Source organism: Saccopteryx leptura, chromosome 3, assembly GCF_036850995.1.
Source record: "Saccopteryx leptura isolate mSacLep1 chromosome 3, mSacLep1_pri_phased_curated, whole genome shotgun sequence".
NCBI lineage: Eukaryota > Metazoa > Chordata > Mammalia > Chiroptera > Emballonuridae > Saccopteryx > Saccopteryx leptura.
The window spans coordinates 119,394,673-119,417,430 of NC_089505.1; the positions used below are offsets into that span (position 1 = coordinate 119,394,673).

The 22,758-nt window shown below is 42.9% G+C and overlaps 1 pseudogene; it reads left to right on the top strand.

Annotated features, from left to right (window-relative positions):
- Positions 1-22,147: 22,147 nt before the first annotated feature.
- Positions 22,148-22,534, top strand: LOC136398302 (small ribosomal subunit protein uS8-like; annotated as a pseudogene).
- The last annotated feature ends 224 nt before the right edge of the window (positions 22,535-22,758 follow it).

A 22,758-nucleotide genomic window follows, 5' to 3' on the forward strand; every position in this document is an offset into this window, starting at 1 on the left:
CTCTCTCTTCCCCTCCCGCAGCGAGGCTCCATTGGAGCAAAGATGGCCCGGGCGCTGGGGATGGCTCCTTGGCCTCTGCCTCAGGCGCTAGAGTGGCTCTGGTCACAACAGAACGACGTCCCGAAGGGGCAGAGCATCGCCCCCTGGTGGGCAGAGCGTAGCCCCTGGTGGGCGTGCCGGGTGGATCCCAGTCGGGCGCATGCGGGAGTCTGTCTGACTGTCTCTCCCCGTTTCCAGCTTTGGAAAAATACAAAAAAAAAACCAAACAAAAAACATTCTTATGTATTACAATACATTCATTTCCTACCGCTCATGTTCATGGTTGCAGGTGGCTGGAGTTAATCACAGCTGTCCTCTGGGACAACACCAAATTTTTATTGGATAATGCCTAATGTACACGGGTCGTTGTATGGCTCTCACAGAATTACATTTTAAAATATGTGGCGTTCATGGCTCTCTCAGTCAAAAAGTTTCCCTACCCATGCTCTACAGCAGGGGTCCCCAAACTACGGCCCGAGGGCCACATGCGGCCCCCTGAGGCCATTTATCCGGCCCCACCGCACTTCCGGAAGGGGCACCTGTTTCATTGGTGGTCAGTGAGAGGAGCATAGTTCCCATTGAAATACTGGTCAGTTTGTTGATTTAAATTTACTTGTTCTTTATTTTAAATGTTATATTTGTTCCCGTTTTGTTTTTTTACTTTAAAATAAGATATGTGCAGTGTGCATAGGGATTTGTTCATAGTTTTTTTTATAGTCCAGCCCTCCAATGGTCTGAGGGACAGTGAACTGGCCCCCTGTGTAAAAAGTTTGGGGACCCCTGCTCTACAGCATGGTTTCATGCCTTCCCCCTTCAGCCTTGTCTCCCAGGCATACCAACACAAATGTGGCAGTTGAATCATTCAAAAAGTAGATGCTGAGATGGAGTCAGGAAAGCAAAAGGTTTACTGTGGAATAAGACCTACAAAAGGAAGAAGAAGGGTGCCAGATAGGGCAGGGGAGCCATGAAGAACACAGCACAGATCTGTCAAAGTCTTTGCCAGTCCAACAGGGAGCTCTGGAGTAAAGATTGTGCATTATAGGACTCATACAAAGGGCAAAAAAAGTCAGGTTCTTATACCACCACCAGCTGGGGCCATCAGAGAAGAGCAGAACCTCCCCTCAAAAGCTGAGGTGAAAATGAAGGCGTCAACAGTGGAAGCCTGTCAATTGACCTTACTCCTTAACAGTAGTTTTTTGAAGGAAAGGAACCATTGCATATCTGCCATAAGGGAGCATATAACAAAAGCCCCTACTCAAGCCTAAGGAATCAGGGAACACTTCCTAAGGAAATGCCATTTAAACTAACACCTGTTAAACAGGTTAAAATTGGCCAGAGAAGAATGAGAAAACTCCAGATTGGGGAAGTTTGTGGGAAGGCTCTAAGCCAGTGGTAGTCAACCTGGTCTCTACCACCCACTAGTGGGCATTCCAGCTTTCATGGTGGGCAGTAGCGGAGCTACCAAAGTATAAATAAAAAGATAGATTTAACTATAGTAAGTTGTTTTATAATGATTTATTCTGCCAAACTTAGCGAAAATCCGACATAAAGTACTTGGTAAGTAACTATTATTATATGCTGTAACTCTGCTTTATAAATTTTATAAAGTAAAGTTACTTCCCTACTTTATAAATCACGATTACTGTGGAACCGGTAGGCAGTTAGAAAATTTTACTACTAACAGAGATACAAAAGTGGGCGGTAGGTATAAAAAGGTTGACTACCCCTGCTCTAAGTAGCAAGAGTGTTGGGTCCTTGAAAGAACTGAATGAAGACTCTGTGGCTGAGCACAATGCATTGAACACAGCATGGGCTTTCAGCCTGCACTCAAAAAATTAATCTTAAAATTTATATAACGTTAGCCTGATCAGGCGGTGGTACAGTAGATAGAGCATCGGACTGGGATGTGGAGGACCCAGGTTCAAAACCCCAAGGTCATTGGCTTGAGCAAGGGGTCACTCCATCTGCAGTAGCCCCCTGGTCAAGGCACATATGAGAAAGCAATCAATGAACAACTAAGGTGCCACAACAAAGAATTGATGTTTCTCATCTCTATCCCTTCCTGTCTGTCTGTCCCTCTCTCTGTCTCTCTGTCTCTGTCACACAAAAAAATTTATATAACATTATTAACCAGTGTTACCCTCAATAAATTTAATTTTAAAAATAAAAAAATGAATCTCTTTCAAACTGAATGTAAGACTTTTTTGAGGACCTCTAATTAAAAATGCAAGACTCTGGGCCCCACCCCAAGATTCTGATTCACTAGGTCTGGTGCTCAACCCATTCATTACCTGTGTTTTAATAAACATTTCCCCCTAGGGACTCCAAAGTAGGTGGTTCACAAAACATACTTTGAGGATTGTGATAAACAGTAGATATTCTTAACTCTTTAATTGTCTGTCTCCCGTAGACTGTGTGTTCTTTTCAGGGAGTTTTATAGTATGGGGCATAAAATATGCACTTGATAAATATTTGAAGAATGAGTAAACAACAAATAAAAAATGGACACAGGGCCATGTAATAAAAACAGGATACCTAAAAGCTCTTCATATCGTACTATAAATAAAATACTCTATAGTATAAATGGTGATTTCCAAACTTTTTGGACCATGTTCCACAGTAAGAAATACAATTTACATCATGACCCAGTACACACACATACACATATATGTATAACTATAAAACAACACATTCACATACCAATACTTAACCTTACTGCATATAAAACATCTGATATTTTTTATTCAGTCCTTTTTTAAAAACAACAACAACAAATTGTTTTAATGACCTTTTTTTGTTGTTGTTGTTGTATTTTTCTGAAGCTGGAAACGGGGAGGTAGTCAGACAGACTCCCGCATGCGCCTGACCGGGATCCACCCGGCACGCCCACCAGGGGGCGATGCTCTGCCCATCCGGGGCATCGCTCTGTTGCTACCAGAGCCACTCTAGCGCCTGAGGCAGAGGCCATGGAGCCATCCCCAGCGCCCGGGCCATCTTTGCTCCAATGTAGCCTTGGCTGCAGGAGGGGAAGAGAGAGACAGAGAGGAAGGAAAAGGGGAGGGGTGGAGAAGCAGATGGGCGCTTCTCCTGTGTGCCCTGGCTGGGAATTGAACCCAGGACTTCCGCACGCCAGGCCGATGCTCTACCACTGAGCCAACCGGCCAGGGCCTAATGACCCATTTTTTAAAAAACAATAAATGAAGTGCTATTCTTGCCACTACCCTTTGACTCACCGTGTCCCCGCTCCCTCAGCTATGATCTGGCTTTGCTAAATTAGCAACAAAGTACCCAAGAGTTCTGTGAACTTAATTCTAATGTCTTGTAGATGCTGCTTCTTATGACTCAAAAGACTCTTCTTCCCTTTCTTACTTGGGTAATTCTCATTTATTCTATCCTATCTGTGGTCTGGGAAGTCTTCCCTCTCCTGGGCTAAGATAGCATAGTGTTTTTATCTCCATCATTTTGTATAGACATAATCTATTTATCCCATATTCCTTAGCAGACTGTGAATACTCAGAAATCAAAGATTGGATGAAATGAGTACTCAAAAAATGCTTATCAAATACCTAAATAGCCTGACCAGGTGGTGGCGCAGTGGATAGAGCGTTGGACTGGGATGCGGAAGGACCCAGGTTCGAGACCCCGAGGTCACCAGCTTGATCATGGGCTCATCTGGTTTGAGCAAAGCTCACCAGCTTGGACCCAAGGTCACTGGCTCGAGCGGGGGGTTACTCAGTCTGCTGAAGGCCCACGGTCATGGCACATATGAGAAAGCAATCAATGAACAACTAGGGTGTCGCAACGAAAAACTGATGATTGATGCTTCTCATCTCTCTCTGTTCCTGTCTGTCTATCCCTCTATCTGACTCTCTCTGTGTCCTTGTAAAAAAAAAAAAAAAACAAACAAAAAAAAAAAAACCCTAAATAAAATCTAAAGTGCTGTTATGGCTATTTTGAGACAGGAAATCTGGATACTAAAGGGATGAAGGGGAGGAATGATCTAAGTGATATAATCATGTTGTTTAAAAAAAAAAGAAATCTCAGCTTGATCAGGTGGTGGTGCAGTGGATAGAGTGTTGGACTGGGATGCAGAGGACCCAGGTTTGAAACCCCAAAGTTACTGACTTGAGTGTGGGCTCATCCAGCTTGAGCACAGGGTCTCTGGCTTGAGCATGGGATCATGGACATGACCCCATGGTCACTGGCTTGAGCCCAAGGTTGTTGGCTTGAAGCCCAAGGTCACTGGCTTGAGCCCAAGGTTGCTGGTTTGAGCAAGGGTCACTCACTCTGCTGTAGACACCCCCCTCCTGGGTCAAGGCACATATGAGAAAGAAATCAATGAACAACTAAGAAGCTGCAGCAAGGAGTTGATGCTTCTCATCTCTCCACCTTCCTGTCTGTCTGTCCCTGTTTGTCCCTGTCTGTCCCTCTCTCTGTCTCTCTCTCTCTCTGTCTAAATAAATAAATAAATACATGAAACTTCATATACAACCAGAAGAAACCTCCCATTCTCAAATTCCTCCAAATTCTATGAGTCACTAAAACTATTCACTAGTCAGGTTTTAGTTCAAATAGATTATAGGTTTTTGCCATGTCATTTTTTTTTTACAGAGTCTAACTGTGTAAGAGTTTTAAACATAAACATTAATAGAAATTTTGATTCACTGATAAGTGATAAAGGCTCTGGTGCTGGAATCAAATCGATTGGCTCGGACTCAAAGATGGAACCTCAAAATGCTCAGTATGATGGCCATAAATGAGATGGACACATAGCCTTCCAGGGGGTAGAGTGGCTCTGTTCCTCAGCTCTCCAAAAGGCTCGTTGGCTAATGTCTACATACAAAGAGAATAAATGAAAGTACAAGGTCTTATCTTTTCTTCACTCCTAAGATTACTTCTGTTAGTTGAATTTACTTGCACTGTATATTCTGGGACAATGTTAACAAAATCCAGTAACATTTCAACAATGTTTGTGATGCTTTAATATACTATTTAGTCTTTGTGAAGACTTCAAGTATTTTGGTCATTTCCTAGTCTCCTTCACTTTAAATATTTCTGCTTAAAGAGGCTCTTGACATCTGCCACTCCTCTTTCTGTCCCTGGAGTGTTTCTTCTGTCTTGTATTCTCCCTCTTCTGCATAATCAGAAACCAAAAGGAGCTTTGAAATGCAGCTCTCTGACAACTGATGGAGGTAAGGGACTACTTTGCATTCTACTTTATAAAGGAGGACTCCAGAGAGTGAGGCTCAGCCCTTGACTCCTGAGAGTGGGGCCTGGTGTTCAGCAGAAGTGGCAGCGATTACTTACGAACCGTTTATTGCTGCCCCCCCCCCCAAACTGTTTATTGCACAGTCTCATTCTGTTCTTCCAGGATACTAACACTAGGTAAAATTGATCAACTCAGATTTAATCCTTACAGTTTTCATCTTTTCTATTAAGATTTAAAAAGTACCACATACTAGATCACTGGTAAGCTGATTATTCATACTGCACTTGTGAATGGACTTGTTTCCATTCTGAGAGCATGTGGTCTGCCACTGAGCCCCCTACCTGTTCATGTTTAATACAGAAGAGAATTAAGATAACTGTCAAAATATTTACAGTGAATACTCTGTTGTAAATATCCAGCATTTATAATACTATGTCTATTGAGGCCTTTAGTTTTTTGAGATATTTTTCAATATTGAGAAACCCTTGGCCCTGGCCAGTTTGCTCAGTGGATAGAGTGTTGGCCCCCCCATATAGACATCCCAGTTCGACTCTCAGGGCACACAAGAGAAGCAACTTTCTGCTTCTCTTCCTCTCCCTCCTCCCTCCCACAGCCAGGGCTCAATTGGTTTGAGTGGTTGGCTCAGGTGCTGAAGATAGCTCTGTTGATCTTAGCACATCAACCTCGGGCACTAAAAACAGCTCAATTGATTCAAGCATTGGCCCCAGACAAGTTGCTGGGTGGATCCTGGTCAAGGCACATGCGTGAGTCTGTCTCACGATCTCCCCTCCTCTCACTTAAAAAAAAAGAAGGAATCTCTTGTCAGTTATGAGTAATATAAACATTAGTTGAAATCAAAGAAAGAAAAAATTACTCTGTCTTGCTTGACAGATGGTGGCATAGCGGATAGAGTGTCAAGCTGAGACTCTGAGGATCCAGGTTTGAAATCACAAGTTCACCTGACCTGTGGTGGCACAGTAAATAAAATGTTGACCTGGAATGCTGAGGTCACTGGTTCAAAATCCCTGGCTTGCCTGGTCAAGGCACATCTGAGAGTTAATGCTTCCTGCTCCTCTCCCTTTTTCTTTCTCTCTCTCTCTCTTCTCTTCTAAAAGTGAATAAATAAAATCTAAAAAAAAGAAATCCCAAGTTCACCAACTTTTGTATGTGTGTGTGATAGAGACAGAGAGAGGGACAGATAAGGACAGACAGACATGAAGGAGAGAGAGATGAGAAGCATCAATTCTTCCTGTGGCACCTTAGTTGTTCATTGATTGCTTTCTCATATGTGCCTTGACTGGGGAGCTACAGCAGACAGAATGACCCCTGCTCAAGTCAATGACCTTGGGCTCAAGCTGGTAAGCCTTGCTCAAACTAGCTCAAGCCGGCGACCTCTGGGTTTTGAACCTGGGTCCTCTGCATTTTAATTTGACGCTCTATTCACTGTACCAACTGCCTGGTCAGGCCCAAGTTCGTCAGCTTGAATGTAGGGTTGCTTGAGCACAGGGTTGCTGGTTTGACCATGGTATCATTGACATGACTCCATGGTTGCTGGCTTGAAACCCAACATCACTGGCTTGAGCAAGGGGTCACTGTCACAGCTGGAGACCCCTCGGTTAAGGCAGGTATGAGAAGCAATCAAAGACAACTAAAGTGCCGACTACAAGTTGATTCTTCTCATCTCTTTTCCTCTCTGTCTCTGTTTCTCTCTCTTGCAAAGGAAGGAAGGAAGGAAGGAAGGAAGGAAGGAAGGAAGGAAGGAAGGAAGGAAGGAAGGGAGGGAGGGAGGGAGGGAGGGAGGGAGGGAGGGAGGGAGGGAGGGAGGGAGGGAAAGGAAGGGAAGGGAAGGGAAGGGAAGGGAAGGGAAGGGAAGGGAAGGGAAGGGAAGGGAAGGGAAGGGAAAGGAAAGGAAAGGAAAGGAAAGGAAAGGAAAGGAAAGGAAAGGAAAGGAAAGGAAAGGAAAGGAAGGGAAGGGAAGGGAAGGGAAGGGAAGGGAAGGGAAGGGAAAGGAAGGGAAGGGAAGGGAAGGGAAAAGAAAAAAGAAAGAGTTACTCTGTCTCACCACTATAACAAACCAAAATTCTTCATTTACCCCTTTCCCTTCAAGTCTATTAGGTGTTTCACTTGCAAATAAATAAACAATAAAGAAATTGCTGAAAAGCCTAGCTTCAGATGAGTCTTGACCCAACAGCTCAAACTAAATCAATTAAATGCCAGTCTCTTTCATCTACCATTCTTCCTCACTCTATCGCTTTATCTTCAGGCTCCACAGTGTGACCTTAGGGAGTTCCAGGCCTTCCCAGTGTGGTAGCAAAACAGCTGCAGAAGTTCTAGATCCCACATTCTCACACTTCATCAAGCCCTAGTAAAATATCCTCTGATTGGGTTGCTTACCCATCCCTGAACCACCCACCATGGCCATAGAGATAAAGTTCAGATTGACCTGAATTATCAGGAGGCATACACATGGCTGAGCACTGGTGAGAAGTGGTTTCCTTCAAAACAAAACATATGTCTTTTAGGAAAAAAAAAAAGTAGATGCTGGTAGCATAAGCAGTATATACCTGTCAGCATGTGCAAACTTTGTTTCATCATTATAATCACGGCCTGGATGTTATTTTATATGCTGCTTCTTAAACATAATATTCTATAGCATTATATTTCATTGTGTTTGACTGATAGCATATTTTCAGTGCTGTTAAATTTATGTCACTTTTAGTGATTCTGTCATCATCTAAACTTGAATGTGAAATATTGTTGACAGTAATAAAAAATCTAGTGACATGTCATTCAAATAATATCAGCATGTAAAATGAATCATCCATGGATGCTGGTGAATTATCCCAATGATCAAAACACATCTTTGGTGTGGTCAAGAGTTTAAGGCCAAGATTTTGTGAATATTTATTCACTGATTTATGCATTTATTCAACAAGTGCTCATATGTGCCACTCATGTGTGCTAGTAGTGAAGACGTAAAGACAAATCAAACCTGGTCCCTGACCTCAAGGAATACAATTTTGTCATCCTTTTCCCCAAATATCACTCTGGATTTTGTAATCTTGTTTTCTATATATTTTACTTTGATGTAGCAAAATTTAGCAACAACCTCAAGCTTCTCTGATAAATTTCTTCCCTGGACATTATTTCAATCTTCTTCAGACTAAGGGTCAGGCCACACTACTGCAGTGTCTGACTACAGAACAGATCCTTGCTCATCTGTTTATGTGCTTTTAGAATTTAGTTATCAGTAAGAATTCCTAGAGATATGAAGGAAGATTTGACTAGATGGGGTCAGATACCATACATCTGGATGTCAGTTCTTTCCCAATTAATGTGTTGTTAAGTGAAATTCTAAGCATCAAATTAATTTTTTAATTGTAATATGATTTACAGATCATTTGAATATCTTCTGGAAGAATATAAAATAAAAAATGAGTGGGCCCTGGCCAGACAGCTCAGTGGATAGAGCGTGTCCCAGCATGCCAAGATTACAAGTTCAATCCCCCATTAGGGCACATACGAGAAGCAACCAATGAGTGCTCAACTAAATGGAACAACTAAGTGGAACAACAAGTTGATGATTCGCTTTTTCTCTCTCTCCTTTCCCCTTTCTCCCTCTCTCTCTCAGATCAATGGAAAAAGAATATTTTTTAAATTAATGAAGATTAGCCCTTCACAGAAACTTTTTTTAAAAGATTTTATTTATTGCCTGACCAAGCGGTGGCTCAGTGGATAGAGCGTTGGACTGGGATGTGGAGGACCCAGGTTCAAGACCCAGAGGTCACCAGCTTGAGCGCGGGCACATCTAGTTTGAGCAAGGCTCACCAGCTTGAGCCCAAGGTTGCTGGCTCGAGCAGGGGGTTACTCCATCAGCTGTAGCCCCCTGGTCAAGGCACATATGAGAAATCAATCAATGAACAACTAAGGAGCCACAATGAAGAATTGATTTTTCTCATCTCTCTCCCTTCCTGTCCCTATCTGTCCCTCTCTCTGACTCTCTCTGTCTCTGCCACAAGAAAAAAAAATTATATATATATATATATTTATTTATTGATGTTACCAAGAGAGGAGATATAGAGGGGGGTGAAGCAAGAAATATCAACTCATCATTGCTTCACTTCAGTTGTTCATTGACTGCTTGCCATATGTGCCTTGGCCAGGCAAACCTAGGGTTGCAGATTGGCAACCTCAGCATTCCAGGTCGATACTTTATCCTCTGCACCACCATAAGCCAGGCCACAGAAACCCTGGGCTTGCCTGGTCGGGGCACATATGGGAGTTGATGCTTCCAGCTCCTCCCCCCTTCTCTCTCTCTGTCTCTTTCTCTCCCCCTCTCTCTCTCCTCTCTAAATATGAATAAAGAAAAAAGAAAAAAAAATAGAAAATATTTCTCTTCTAAGAATTCCTTAAAATATATGTAGATATATATCCCACATTTAGAATGTGTAGCTTAATTCCTGCCCTCTTCCTTAGAGGGTGAGCTATACTAACTCTCTAAGTAAAAATAGACAGGGAAAGGGAAAATTAGTAACTTTTTTCAAAGATTTTATTTTATTGGAAATAAAAAAAAAGATTTTATTTTATTGGTTTTCAGAGAGAGGAGAGGAGAGGGAAAGAAGTGGGGTAGGGGGATAGGAGCAGGAAGGAAGCATCATCTCAGTAGTAGTTTCTTCTTTTTTTTTTTTTTTTGCATTTTTCTGAAGTTGGAAACGGGGAGGCAGTCAGACAGACTCCTGCATGCGCCCAACTGGGATCCACCCGGCATGCCCACCAGGGGGCGATGCTCTGCCCATCTGGGGCGTTGCTCTGTTGCAACCAGAGCCATTCTAGCGCCTGAGGCAGAGGCCATAGAGCCATCCTCAGCGCCCGGGCCAACTTTGCTCCAATGGAGCCTTGGCTGCAGGAGGGGAAGAGAGAGACAGAGAGGAAGGAGGGGGGGTGGAGAAGCAGATGGGTGCTTCTCCTGTGTGCCCTGGCCAGGAATCAAACCTGGGACTCCTGCATGCCAGGCCAATGCTCTACCACTGAGCCAACTGGCCAGGGCCAATAGTAGTTTCTTCTTGTTTGTGCCTTGACCAGATAAGCCCAGGATTTCAAACCGGTGATCTCAGCATTCCAGGTCGACATTTTATCCACTACACCACCACAAGTCAGGCAGAAAATTAGTAACTTACAGTGGAGAAATCAGGCAAACACAGCCTTAACCAAATGATGAACATTATCAACAGTAACTCCACATTGACCCTTAAAGGGCACTTCACCTCTGATGTTCTTTCCAAAAGCCCATAAGCCCAGTCTAATCATGAGAAAAACATCAGAGTAACCCAGATTGGGGAACATTCTACAGAATACTTAGTACATTTCAAGAACGTCAAGGTCATCAGAAAGAAGGAAAGACTAGGAAACTACTACAGACCAGAGAGACTGAGAAGACATAATAACTAAATGCAATAATATTGTCTCCTGGAATGAATACTGAAACAGAAAGATGACAATATTGGAAAAACTGGTAGAAACTCAAATAAATGTTTGCATTTAGTTAGCTCAAATGTACCAATGTTAGTTTCTTAGTGTTGTCAAATATACTAAATAACCGTAAGATGTTACCAATAAGGAACTCTTTATACTTTCTTTGTAACTTTTCTGTAAACCTCAAATTATTCCAAAATAAAAGTTTATTTAAAAAAAAAAAAAACCCAGCATGACGTTGGCATAATTACATGTAGATAGAGCAATAGGATTGAAGATATTGTCTATATGTGTTTATGTTTGGGGAGGGTTACATGTTATTGTGTGTGCATGTGCAAAGGCAACCAAAGCAATGCACTTTTTTAGCACGAGGCAGGAGAAAGTGGCAGGGGGGGGCAGTGGCAGAAAGCATCAACTCAAGTCGTTGCTTCTTGTATGTGCCTTGACCAGGCAAGCCTGGGGTTTCAGACTGGCAACCTCAGCATTCCAGGTCGACACTTTATCCACTGCGCCACCACAGGTCAGGAACAATGCACTTTTACTTGCAGAGACACCTTCACATCTTGCCTCCAGTCTGTGTCGACTCTCTAATTCTATTATAATCTGGGCTGTAGAGACATTGATCATACCACCTTTCCATTTCACCTAACCAGCTTCCATAGATAGTTAATTCACTCTTGAAGACATCTTGCTGACTGTACCTAACAAAAAGTTATGAATAAGAAATTGCTTTAGGCCTGACCGGGCGGTGGCGCAGTGGATAGAGAATCGGACTGGGATGCAGAGGACCCAGGTTCGAGACCCCGAGGTCGCCAGCTTGAGCACAGCTCATCTGGTTAGAGCAAAAAGCCCACCAGCTTGAACCCAAGATCGCTGGCTCCAGCAGGGGGTTACTTGGTCTGCTGAAGGCCTGCAGTCGAGGCACGTATGAGAAAACAACCAATGAACAACTAAGGTGTCGCAATGTGCAACGAAGGACTAATGATTGATGCTTCTCATCTCTCTTCGTTCCTGTCTGTCTGTCCCTGTCTATCCCTCTCTCTGACTCACTCTCTGTCTCTGTAAAAAAAATAAACAAATAAATAAAAAAATTAAAAAAAAATAAATTGCTTTATAAATACCTTACATGCCTTTATAAGACACATGCATGGCAGAGGGTGGGAAATAAGCATCATAAAAATTAAGGAGACTGTTACCTTGATGAATTTTCCAGAGGTCTAGTGGTCTGAGGCATGTAAAGATATGTTCCCCAAGATGAAATGGAGAATAGCCCCTGTTCAAGTTATTGCAAATTCTAAATCAACTTATTAAGTCAAATTTTACTATGTTTAGGGGTATGTAAATGTAAGGTAATAACTGTATAGAAAAGTGAATAAAGACTGAACAGCAATGTATGTGGAAAGATAATTAAATCTCTTCTTTTGTTTGAAAAAATTCTTGTCAGTTGTGTATGAATTAACAGCACGCAATCTGTGATGAAATAGCAGAATAAAAGCTAGAACCATTTAACCTCTCTTTCCACCTACCCCTGCCTTTCTGAAGTTAGGATTGAGGGTCATTAAGTTCTCTCTGTGGAAGAGGGATGGATGTGTTAGTCTCAAACCATCCATAATAGATGGATGTCTAGTCTAGCCTTACAAATCTTCTCATACAATGATCGCTGCACAGCCTCCCTTGGCAGTTCTTAAGTGTTCTTAGAAATTTAATATTTATTAAATCCAAACCTCATCAACTTATTTCGGAAGCCAGAAAATGGCAGGCAAGATGTGTTGTAATTGATTTGTCACCTGTTCTCCCCATGCCAGGTTCTGATCACCTTTGCCAGGCACTTAGCAATGTCAAACTACTTCCTTCCTCTCCTAATTGCCAGGCTTTCTTCTACTTAGCCTTATATCACCCCTTCCCTTCTCTCTTCCCATTCATACCCACCTCTCCTTTTCTTGGTACTGGACCCTCAGTCTCTTTTAGACCCAATTGTGGGAGCACTCCAGATTCCAGTTGTTGGATTTTGTACCTTTTCAGTTACCCGTCTTACTTTTTCTGAGTAGTAATGTTTTAGGCATAGGATCATACTACTTTACTGTGTATTATTGTAGCTAGCTAAGGGAAATTGGTGCCATTTTGTAATATTTATGAAAAATAATTTAGCTTTAAAGTTTCCATCCAGTGATGCTCACACGAGCTATGTAGTCATTTTTATACCACTGTCAGCCATGTATTAATTCTGTACTTAAAGTAGATTGGGCAACACTTTCCTGACAAAGAAAACCAAACTTCCCTTAGAATGGTTTGGCTGACATTTTGTTGAAGAATCATGAAAAAAGCAATTCAGTTTTAAATGTTCCTGCTCTGAACATCCATACAACAAGTACTTATTAAGCATATATTGTATTCCAGACGCAGACCTTGAGGATGAATCAGACTCAGACTGTCTTCCTGGAGCTCACTTCCTCAGTGTTGTGCTAGACATCTTCACTAATAATTATGGTAAGATGTAATGAAATGACTGCTCTAAGCGTCATGGGAGCACAATGGAAATACAGTTTGGTCACAAACATTTTCTCAGCAACTTTAGTCTAACTGGCAGGCACTATGCTGAGTGTGTGTGTAGAGGGGGTTGCTGCAAAGACGAATCCTATATGATCTCTACCCTCAGGAGCTCACAATCTAGTGGAGGAGAGTACAATGTTTAGGAGAAGGTCAGCAGATTTCAATGCCAAAAATTCTAGTAAGGTAAAGACTTAAATGTTCACAAGTAAATAGAATAAAAACCCAGAAGGAGACCTACACCTAAACAGAAACCTTACAAATCAGTGAAAGAAATGACAAATTATTCAATATATAATTTGGGGGTATTTAGTTACCCATATGGGGGGAAAAACAGATCCCTAGCACACATCATTTACAAAAACTAACCCCAGGTAGATCAAAGATTTAATATGCAAAAATATATATAAATCTTTTAGAAGACATTATTGGAGACTATTTTTGAATTCAGAATAGTATAGGAGTTATTAAACAAGATTCCAAAAGTTCTAAACATAAAAGATTAATAAATTTAAAAATCAAAATGCAAATTAAAACAACAGTGATATTATATTAGTACACCATCAAATTAGCTAAAATGTAAAAGACTAGCAATAGCAAATTTTGGAGAAGAAAAATTGGAACTCTCATACATTGCTGTAGAAAGTAAAATCAAAATCTCATAAAGCCATCTAAGAGAGCAATTTGACAATATTTAGTAAAAATAAAGATACATGTATCCTCTGGCCTGACCTGTGGTGGTGCACAGTGGATAAGGTATTGACCCGGAACGCTGAAGTCATCGGTTTGAAACCCCAGGCTTGTCCTGTTAAGGTATATATGAAAAGCACCTACTACAAGTTAATGTTTCCTGCTTCCCACTCCCACCTTTCTCTCTCTCTCTCTCTCTCTCAAGGCAAAAATAAAATCTTTTTAAAAAAAGATATAAGGCCCTGGCCGGTTGGCTCAGCGGTAGAGCGTCGGCCTGGCGTGCGGGGGACCCGGGTTCGATTCCCGGCCAGGGCACACAAGAGAAGCGCCCATTTGCTTCTCCACCCCCACCCCCTCCTTCCTCTCTGTCTTTCTCTTCCCCTCCCGCAGCCAAGGCTCCATTGGAGCAAAAGATGGCCCGGGCGCTGGGGATGGCTCCTTGGCCTCTGCCCCAGACGCTAGAGTGGCTCTGGTCGCGGCAGAGCGACGCCCCGGAGGGGCAGAGCATCGCCCCCTGGTGGGCAGAGCGTAGCCCCTGGTGGGCATGCCGGGTGGCTCCTGGTCAGGCGCATGCAGGAGTCTGTCTGACTGTCTCTCCCCGTTTCCAGCTTAAAAAAAAAAAGATATAAGTATCCTCTGGTCAAGCAATTAGACTCTTAGATATATACGCAAAATGAAATTGTATATATAGGTACATGTATATAAACAGATATGAATAAAAGAAAACAAGACTATTCCTTGAAGCATTATTCATGACAGAAAATTGGAAATAATCTAATTGGCCATCATCCGGAGACTGGATAAATAAATTACAAGAAATTTATCAAATGTGTGACAGATGTTAAAATGAAACTACAATATTCTAGTCGCATTCAAAATTCAGACACAAAATCACAGTGCAGGACTTGCAGAGGAGGTTTTTAAAAACCAGTCCACAATGCTTTAGTTCACACCACATTGAGGAGAACTAAAGGAGTTGGAGATGGAAAGAGGAAAGGTATGGAGGTCTTGTTAGAATGGGCCTACACTCTCTGGGTTGGTCAGGGCCAAGGATGCATGAGTGAACCACATGCATGAGAGGGAGTTGCTTTGGGATCCTTGTATAGCCTGTCCAAGAGGGACTCCCAAAGGAGTAACAGAACTCAGACACCTAGGGGCTGAAGAAGGTGGGACATTAGAGACCAGCTGGAAAAGATGCTTTCACCCATATCAGATAAATGCCAGTGAGGGATCTCCATTATGGCAAGGGAGTCTCTAAAGAACTCACAAAAGCACCCCATGTCATAGAGAGTCAGATGCAAATACATGTGGAGACTGTGTTTTGTAACCTAAAGAGACCAGAAGACTTTTTACCATCTAAGAGTAATCAGAAAAGTTATGGGCCTACCCAAAATTTTATCCAAAAACAAGGGAAGAACTAACTCTGAAGAATAAATTTAAGGGATCATTGGAAAACAAAAATAATGCTGCTTTAAAGTAACTTCCCAAATTTTGTGCTAAAAGTTTCAAAGTATTGGTTACATTTCAATACTAAACTAGAGGAATGTACCTCAACATAAATAGATCTTTAAAACCAGAATGTTAAATGAAAAAAGCAAGTTGCAGAAGGGTAAGTATAGTATGATAGCATTTATAATGTTTGAATATATGTAAAACATATCATATATTATTTTGGTATACAGTAGTCTATTCTTATCCACAGGAGATACAGTACAAGCCCCAGTCGATGCGGAAAACCACAGATAGTAAAGAAACCATGGATTTACTATGTTTTTCCTATAGCAACATATCCATAATAAAGTTTAATTTATAAATTAGGCAAGTAAGAGGTTAACAACAAGATAAAACAATTATAATATACTGAATAAAAATTATGGGAATGTGATTTCTCTCTCTCTCTTTCCAAATAGCTTACTGTACTGTACTCACCTTTCTTGAAGATGTGAGATGATGAAATGCCTACATAAAGATATGCATTTGCACTTCGAAGTGTGACATCAAAGCTAGCACAAATTTTTCTTCATAGTTTAATGAATAGAAGAAGCATTATTCTTACTGTAGATCATAGCAACCTCAGCATATGACTTTTTTTTTCTTTTCTTATTAAGTCGAGAACTTTCACCTTTACACTTGAAGGAAGCACCTTTCAATTTCTCTTTGGCATATCCAAATTGCCAACATAACTACTCTTGCTCCTATACTTGAACATAAGCACTTTAACACTGGAACAGTCAATCTGATAACTGAGTTAGCTCCTAAGTGACTATTGGGCAGGTAGTGAATATGCTGGACAAATGAATGATTTACGTCCCAGAAGGAACAGAGCTGGACACTGTGTGATTTCACCACACTACTCAGAATGGCATGCAATTTAAATTAATGAATTGTTTTCTTTTTAAATTTATTGATTTGAGTGTCAGTCAGGTGAATATGGAATTTGAGATTCCTAGTCAGGGCACAAAGGAGATGTGCCCATCTGCTTCTCCACCCCCTCCCTTTCACTTCTTTCTCTTTCTCTCTCTCTCTCTCTCTCTCTCTCTCTCTTTCTTCCCCTCCTGCAGCCATGGCTCTATTGGAGTGAGTTGGCCCTAGGAGCTGAGAATGGCTCCATAGCCTCGACATCAGGTGTTAAGAAGAGCTTGGTTGCTGAGCAATGGAGCAACACCCCAGATGGGCAAATCATCACCCCCTAGTAGGCTTGCCCAGTGGATCCTAGTCAGGGCACATGAGGGAGTATGTCTCTGCCTCCCTTCCTCTCACTGAATAAAAAATATATACATATTGATTTGAGACAGACCGACAGACAGAACATCAATCTGGTCCTCCTGTATGTGCCCTGACCAGGGATCAAACGCACAACCTCTGTGCTTGGAACAATGCTTTAACCAACCAAGCTATCTGGCCTGGGCATCAATTGTTTATTTCTGGAATTTTCCATTAAATATTTTCAGACAATGGTTTACCACAGGTAACTGAAACCATGGAAAGTGAAACTGCAAATAAGGGGGAACTTCACCCATGCAGTAAGATTATAAAAATATAAATGGGAATATTAAATATTAAATTCACACCAGTGGCTAACTGAAAAATGAGCAGGAAATTGGGGAAAGAATAGGATACAAGAGGCCTTCATGCATTGTAATAATTCATTTCTTCAGCTGGATAGTGGGTACCTGGGAGTTTATTGTTGAATTCTCCATTCTCTTTTGCACGTGGCAATGTTTCAGACTTTTTTTTTTTTAATTTCTTATTTATTCATTTTAGAGAGGAGAGGGAGAGACAAAGAAAGAGAGAGAGGAGGAGGAGCTGGAAGCATCAACTCCCATATGTGCCTTGACCAGGGAAGCCCAGGGTTTCGAACCGGCAACCTCAGCATTTCCAGGTCAACGCTTTACCCATTGCGCCACCACAGGTCAGGCTCAGACTTTTTTAAAGTTGGGGAGAAAAGGCCTTTGGGATGAGATGGTTACATTGGGATTGCTCTCCTTGGTAGGAGCAGTGTTGGTGCATGATGGAAGCAAAGGCGAAATGCAGTGGTAAGAAGTGAAAGGCAGGCACAGTTTGAGCTGAGTCTTAAGGACTTGCAAGGCCTCACACTATCTTGCAGATCTAAGAAAGCTAAATAGGTCACTTTCCCCTAGACAAAGCCCACTCGCTCCCAAACTAAACATTTGCTTATGTCAGTTCTGCTGCTGGAGATTAACATTGCTGTAGCTGCCATTTTGTGTCGGCCTGCTGCAATACTGGCCACTATGTATAGAACACCTACTATGTGCCAGAAACTTACAGACACTAGTCTATTTAATTCTGACAACAGACTTATGAAGTAGATATTGCTATTCTCATTTTATAAATGAAGAAATTGAACTTAAATGTCATGTTCAAGGCCACTCAGGCAATGATAGAGCTGATACGTGAATCCATATTCACCTGAGCCTACGTCTTCCCGCCACAGCGGCCTCTCCTACCTATGCCACACGGGCCCCACCACACTCAGCTTCAGTTCCCCGACCCTCAAATGTCAATTTTGTTTTCTGACTCATAGTCATTCATTCATTCAGACATTTATTGAGGGTATAACAGATGATATTGCTGCTCTACCCATATCCCCTTGGCCCAGCCTAGAGGCACCTGCAGCTTCTAAAGACTATGTGTGGCTTATACCTGAAATGCCTGCATCTCTTGGCCTGAGGCTTTACCTGGCCGCTGGACTCTTGGCCCATGAGGAGGCAGGCTGAGGCACTTGGGAATTAGTACCCTCAGAAGTAATCCTTAACCAGTATGGGGTTGCAGTTCGTGAAAAATACCCCAGCTGCTTCTTCATCTGGAGGAACATTGTACACATTCCACAGAGCATATCCAGCAGGACGGAGCCCCAGCTGTTCGCACCTGTAACCCTCTCGTTAATGTACCTCCATTGGCTTTCTTCTCTTTTCTGTCTTACTCTTCTACTCCCTCACCAAACTTCTTGGGATCACCCTCAAATGGCTACTGTGCTTGCTTCAGAGTCTATGTAGGGAACCCAAACTAAGACGGGCCTTCCTCGTGCAGCTTCACAAAGCCTCCCCTCAGGCCCCAAGTACAATTCCTGCTCCCTCCTCTCTACTCCCTTTGTTCTAGCTCCTTCTTAGCTCTATCACACTCTCCTGGAGGCTTTCCAATTGCAGGTCTGACTAGACCACTTTGAACAATCAAAGTCGATACCCTGTTCTTTGTCCTTCTTTCTCACAGCACACCAGAACTGCTCGTTGAATGTCTGCTGAATGGAATGAACTGTTAGAAGTCCTCCTTACATTTTAATTGATTGACCCTCACCATTTTCTTTTTTTATTTATTCACTTTAGAGAGGAGAGAGAGAGAGAAAGAGAGAGGGAGAGAGATGGGGGAGGAGCAGAAATCATCAACTCCCATATGTGCCTTGACCAGGGAAGCCAGGGTTTTGAATGGTGACCTCAGCATTCCAGGTTGTCACTTTATCCACTGCGTCACCACAGGTCAGACCCTCACCACTTTCAAGAAATCTTTTTTTTTTTATACCGGGACAGAGAGAGAGAGTCAGAGAGAGGGATGGATAGGGACAGACAGACAGGAACGGAAAGAGATGAGAAGCATCGATCATCAGTTTTTCATTGCAACACCTTAGTTGTTCATTGATTGCTTTCTCATCTGTGCCTTGACCGCGGACCTTCAGCAGACCGAGTAACCCCTTGCTCAAGCCAGCAACCTTGGGTCCAAGCTGGTAAGCTTTTTGCACAAGCCAGATGAGCCTGCACTCAAGCTGGCAACCTCGGGGTCTTGAACCTGGGCCCTCCGCATCCCAGTCCGACGTTCTATCCACTGCGCCACCGCCTGGTCAGGCAAGAAATCTTTTTTAAAGTTTGTAACAATCAGAATAAATTCTTCCTCGGTTCAAACCAGAAATAAGCTTTAAAAAATGTCTAACAATTTATTAGATTTAGATACTCATTCTGATAGTTTTTCTTTGGGAAAACAAACAAACAAACCAACCTGTGGCCTGACCAGGTGGTGATGCAGTGAATAGAGCGTTGACCTGAGATGCTGAGGACCCAGGTTTGAAACCCTGAAGTCAGTGGCTTGAGCGTGGTTCATCCAGCTTGAGTGCAGGCTCACCAGCTTGAGTGTGGGGTTGCTGGCTTGAGCATGGGATCATAGACATGACTCCATGGTCACTGGCTTGAAGCCCAAGGTCGCTGGCTTGAGCAAGGGGTCACTGGCTCAACTGGAGCCCCCTGGTCAAGGCACATATGAGAAAGCAATGAAAAATTAAAGTGACACAACAGCAAGTTGATGCTTCTGCTCTCTCTTCCCTCCTGTCTGTTTGTCCCTGTCTCGCTGTCTGCCCCCAACCTCACTAAAAATAAAGGCCCTGGGCCTGACCAGGTGGTGTAGTGGATAGAGCGTCTGACTGGGATGCTGAGGACCCAGGGTCGAGACTCCAAGGTCGCCAACTTGAGCGCGGGCTTATCTGGTTTGCAAAGCTCACCAGCTTGGACCCAAGGTCGCTGGCTCGAGCAAGGGGTTACTCGGTCTGCTGAAGGCCCGCGGTCAAGGCACATATGAGAAAGCAATCAATGAACAACTAAGGTATTGCAATGCGCAGCAAAAAACTAATGATTGATGCTTCTCATCTCTCCGTTCCTGTCTGTCTGTCCCTGTCTATCCCTCTCTCTGACTCTCTCTCTGTCTCTGTAAAAAACAAACAAACAAAAACTAAAAAAAATAAAATTTTTTTTAAAAAGGCCCTGGCCATTTTGCTCACTAGATAGAGCATAGGCCTGGCTTATGGACATCTCAGGTTTGATTCCAGGTCAGGACATGCAAGAGAAGTGACCATTTGCTTCTCTCCCCTTCCTCTCCCTCTTCTCTCCCTCTTCTTTTCATGCAGCTAGTAGCTCGATTGGTTTGAGCATCAGCCCAGGCGCTGAAGATAGCTCAGTTGATTTGAGCATCCACCCCCAATGGGGATTGCCAGGTAGATCCTGGTGAGGAGTAATTATTTATTATATTCGCTTATTAATAAAATGAAAATGCATTACTTGAAATGAACACAAGCAGGTTAGCCAGCACCAGAGATATCTACAAAGAAACAAGTCTTGTTGTTTTCAGTAAGGTGCTCTTATAACACTGCATGGATTTTGAAACCAGCCTTTCAATCTTGGCTCCACCACTTACAGCCAGGTGACCTCTATTTCTTAGTTACTTCAATTATAAACTGGAGATAATAGTACCTGTCTCATAAGGTTGCTGTTATTGAGATGGGAATGGGTATGATAATGTTGCTGTTGTTTCTGGCTCATCCCCACAGGCTTCTCACTGCCATCTTCCTTCTGCTCCATCAGGGACCATCTTACTCCACACCTTTCATCCCTGCACTTCCTTCCTCCTTCCCCTAACCAGCCACCTCCTCAACTTCATTACTGGCATCCAGCCCAATAGCTCTGCCCATCAAGCAACTTGCGTCTTGGTCTCCCCACCTCTAGCAGCTCCGTTCTCCCCACCTCACCTCTTTCCTCCGGTAGAGGATACAGGTATATTGAAGAGGTCTATTAGTAGGTTGCAGAATGGAAGTTTAAAAGGGTCCAATGGAAGGATTGAGGATCAAGGCAAGGGAAGAGGGCTGATCAGTTGAGGAGAGGTACAGGCCAGGTGGGAGGGAAGGTGAGAAAGGGCAGGTGACCCAGTGAATGGGATTCACCGAGAGTCCCGTGGAGGAAGAAGCATTAACCCTGATCCCTTTTCTCCCCAGGGCAGTGCTTTTCTCATCTTATCCTAGGACCTCAGGTGAATCCCTCACTCCAAGTATCTGGAAGGAGTAACTGAACCAGAATCAGCTGTCTCTCTCACAGATACAGGTGGCAGGTCTGTCACTTCTGAAGAGAGGGTCTTAGGAAAGGAGTTGGCTCCTCCAGTCTCCAGCCTGTCCCAGTCTTGCAGCAGCATCTTGGCTGTACCTGGGAAGTGGGAGATGAGAATACTCTGTTTCTTATCTATAAAATATTGACTGGCTCTCTGGCTGTAGACCTAATTTAGATTATGATCTCCTAAGATCATGTCTAGCAGTGCTGCATAGAAGAAAGCATAAACTGGTGTGGTAGGCATAGGCTCAATTTCAGCTCTGCCACTCACCAGCTACATGGCTTTGAGCAAGTCAGGTAGCCTCTCTGAGCCTCAGTTTCCTCATGGGGATTAAAGTACCCACCTCACAGATTATAGGAGGAATTAAAAGAGATGATGTGTGAAGGGTCCACAACACTATGAGAGCTGATGCCAATTTGTTCAACATCTGTAGACTGACGCTTGGCACAGAGCATTCTCTCAATAAACATTTGTGATAATGAGTGAATAAGTAGGCACCTAGCAAACTGCAGCCAGCATCTCTCTGTCTGGGCTGATTCTGGCTGATAGTAATGATACTCTGCCCTGACATGGATGGAAAAAATAAAAAAAATAAAAAAGCTCTCCTTCAAATCCAGGAATAGTGGCACACTCGCCTAATGTGTCTGGGAAACAGCATCAAACTAGGCGCTTGTGTGAAATGAAAGTTTCAATAATATTGATTGTCCTCATTGAGGAATTAAATACAGTGCTTCTCAAACCTTGAGTGCCTCCAAATCACCTGGGGACCTTGTTAAAAAGCAGGTTCTGCCCGCCACCTTTCTGTGCCACCATATGGTGTGCGTCAGTGTCCTGGCTGATGCACTCAAGAGCATCGACAATGCCAACAAGAGAGGCGAATACCAGCTTCTTATTAAGCCGTGCTCCGAAGTCATCATCCAGTTTCTAGCTGTGATGGTGAAGAATGGTGACAATGGAGAATATAAAATCACTGAAGCTCACAGAGCTGGGAAATTATTGTGAACCTCATGGTGGGGAGTGATCAGCCCCAGAGGTGATGTGCAATTTGAAGATCTAGAAAAATGGCAGAATAATCTGCTCCTGTCCCATTTGTTTGGTTTCATTACACTGACAACTTCAGCCAGCATCATGGACCACAAAGAAGCAAGATGAAAAAACAAAGGGGGGGGGGATCTTATGTTTCTTTTTCAAGAGATGTAATACATATATGCAAACTAAAGGCCTCCACAGGAACAAAAAAAGCAAGTTCTGATTCAGCAGTTCTAAGCGGAGGCCTAAAGAACGCCGAACACCAAGGTGATGCTGACTGCCAGCTTGTGCACCTCATTTTGAGTAGCAGTGATCTAATACAGCAGTCAACAAACTTTTGTTATAAAGGGTCAGATGGTAAATACCGTAGGCCAGGGGTCCCCAAAATTTTTACA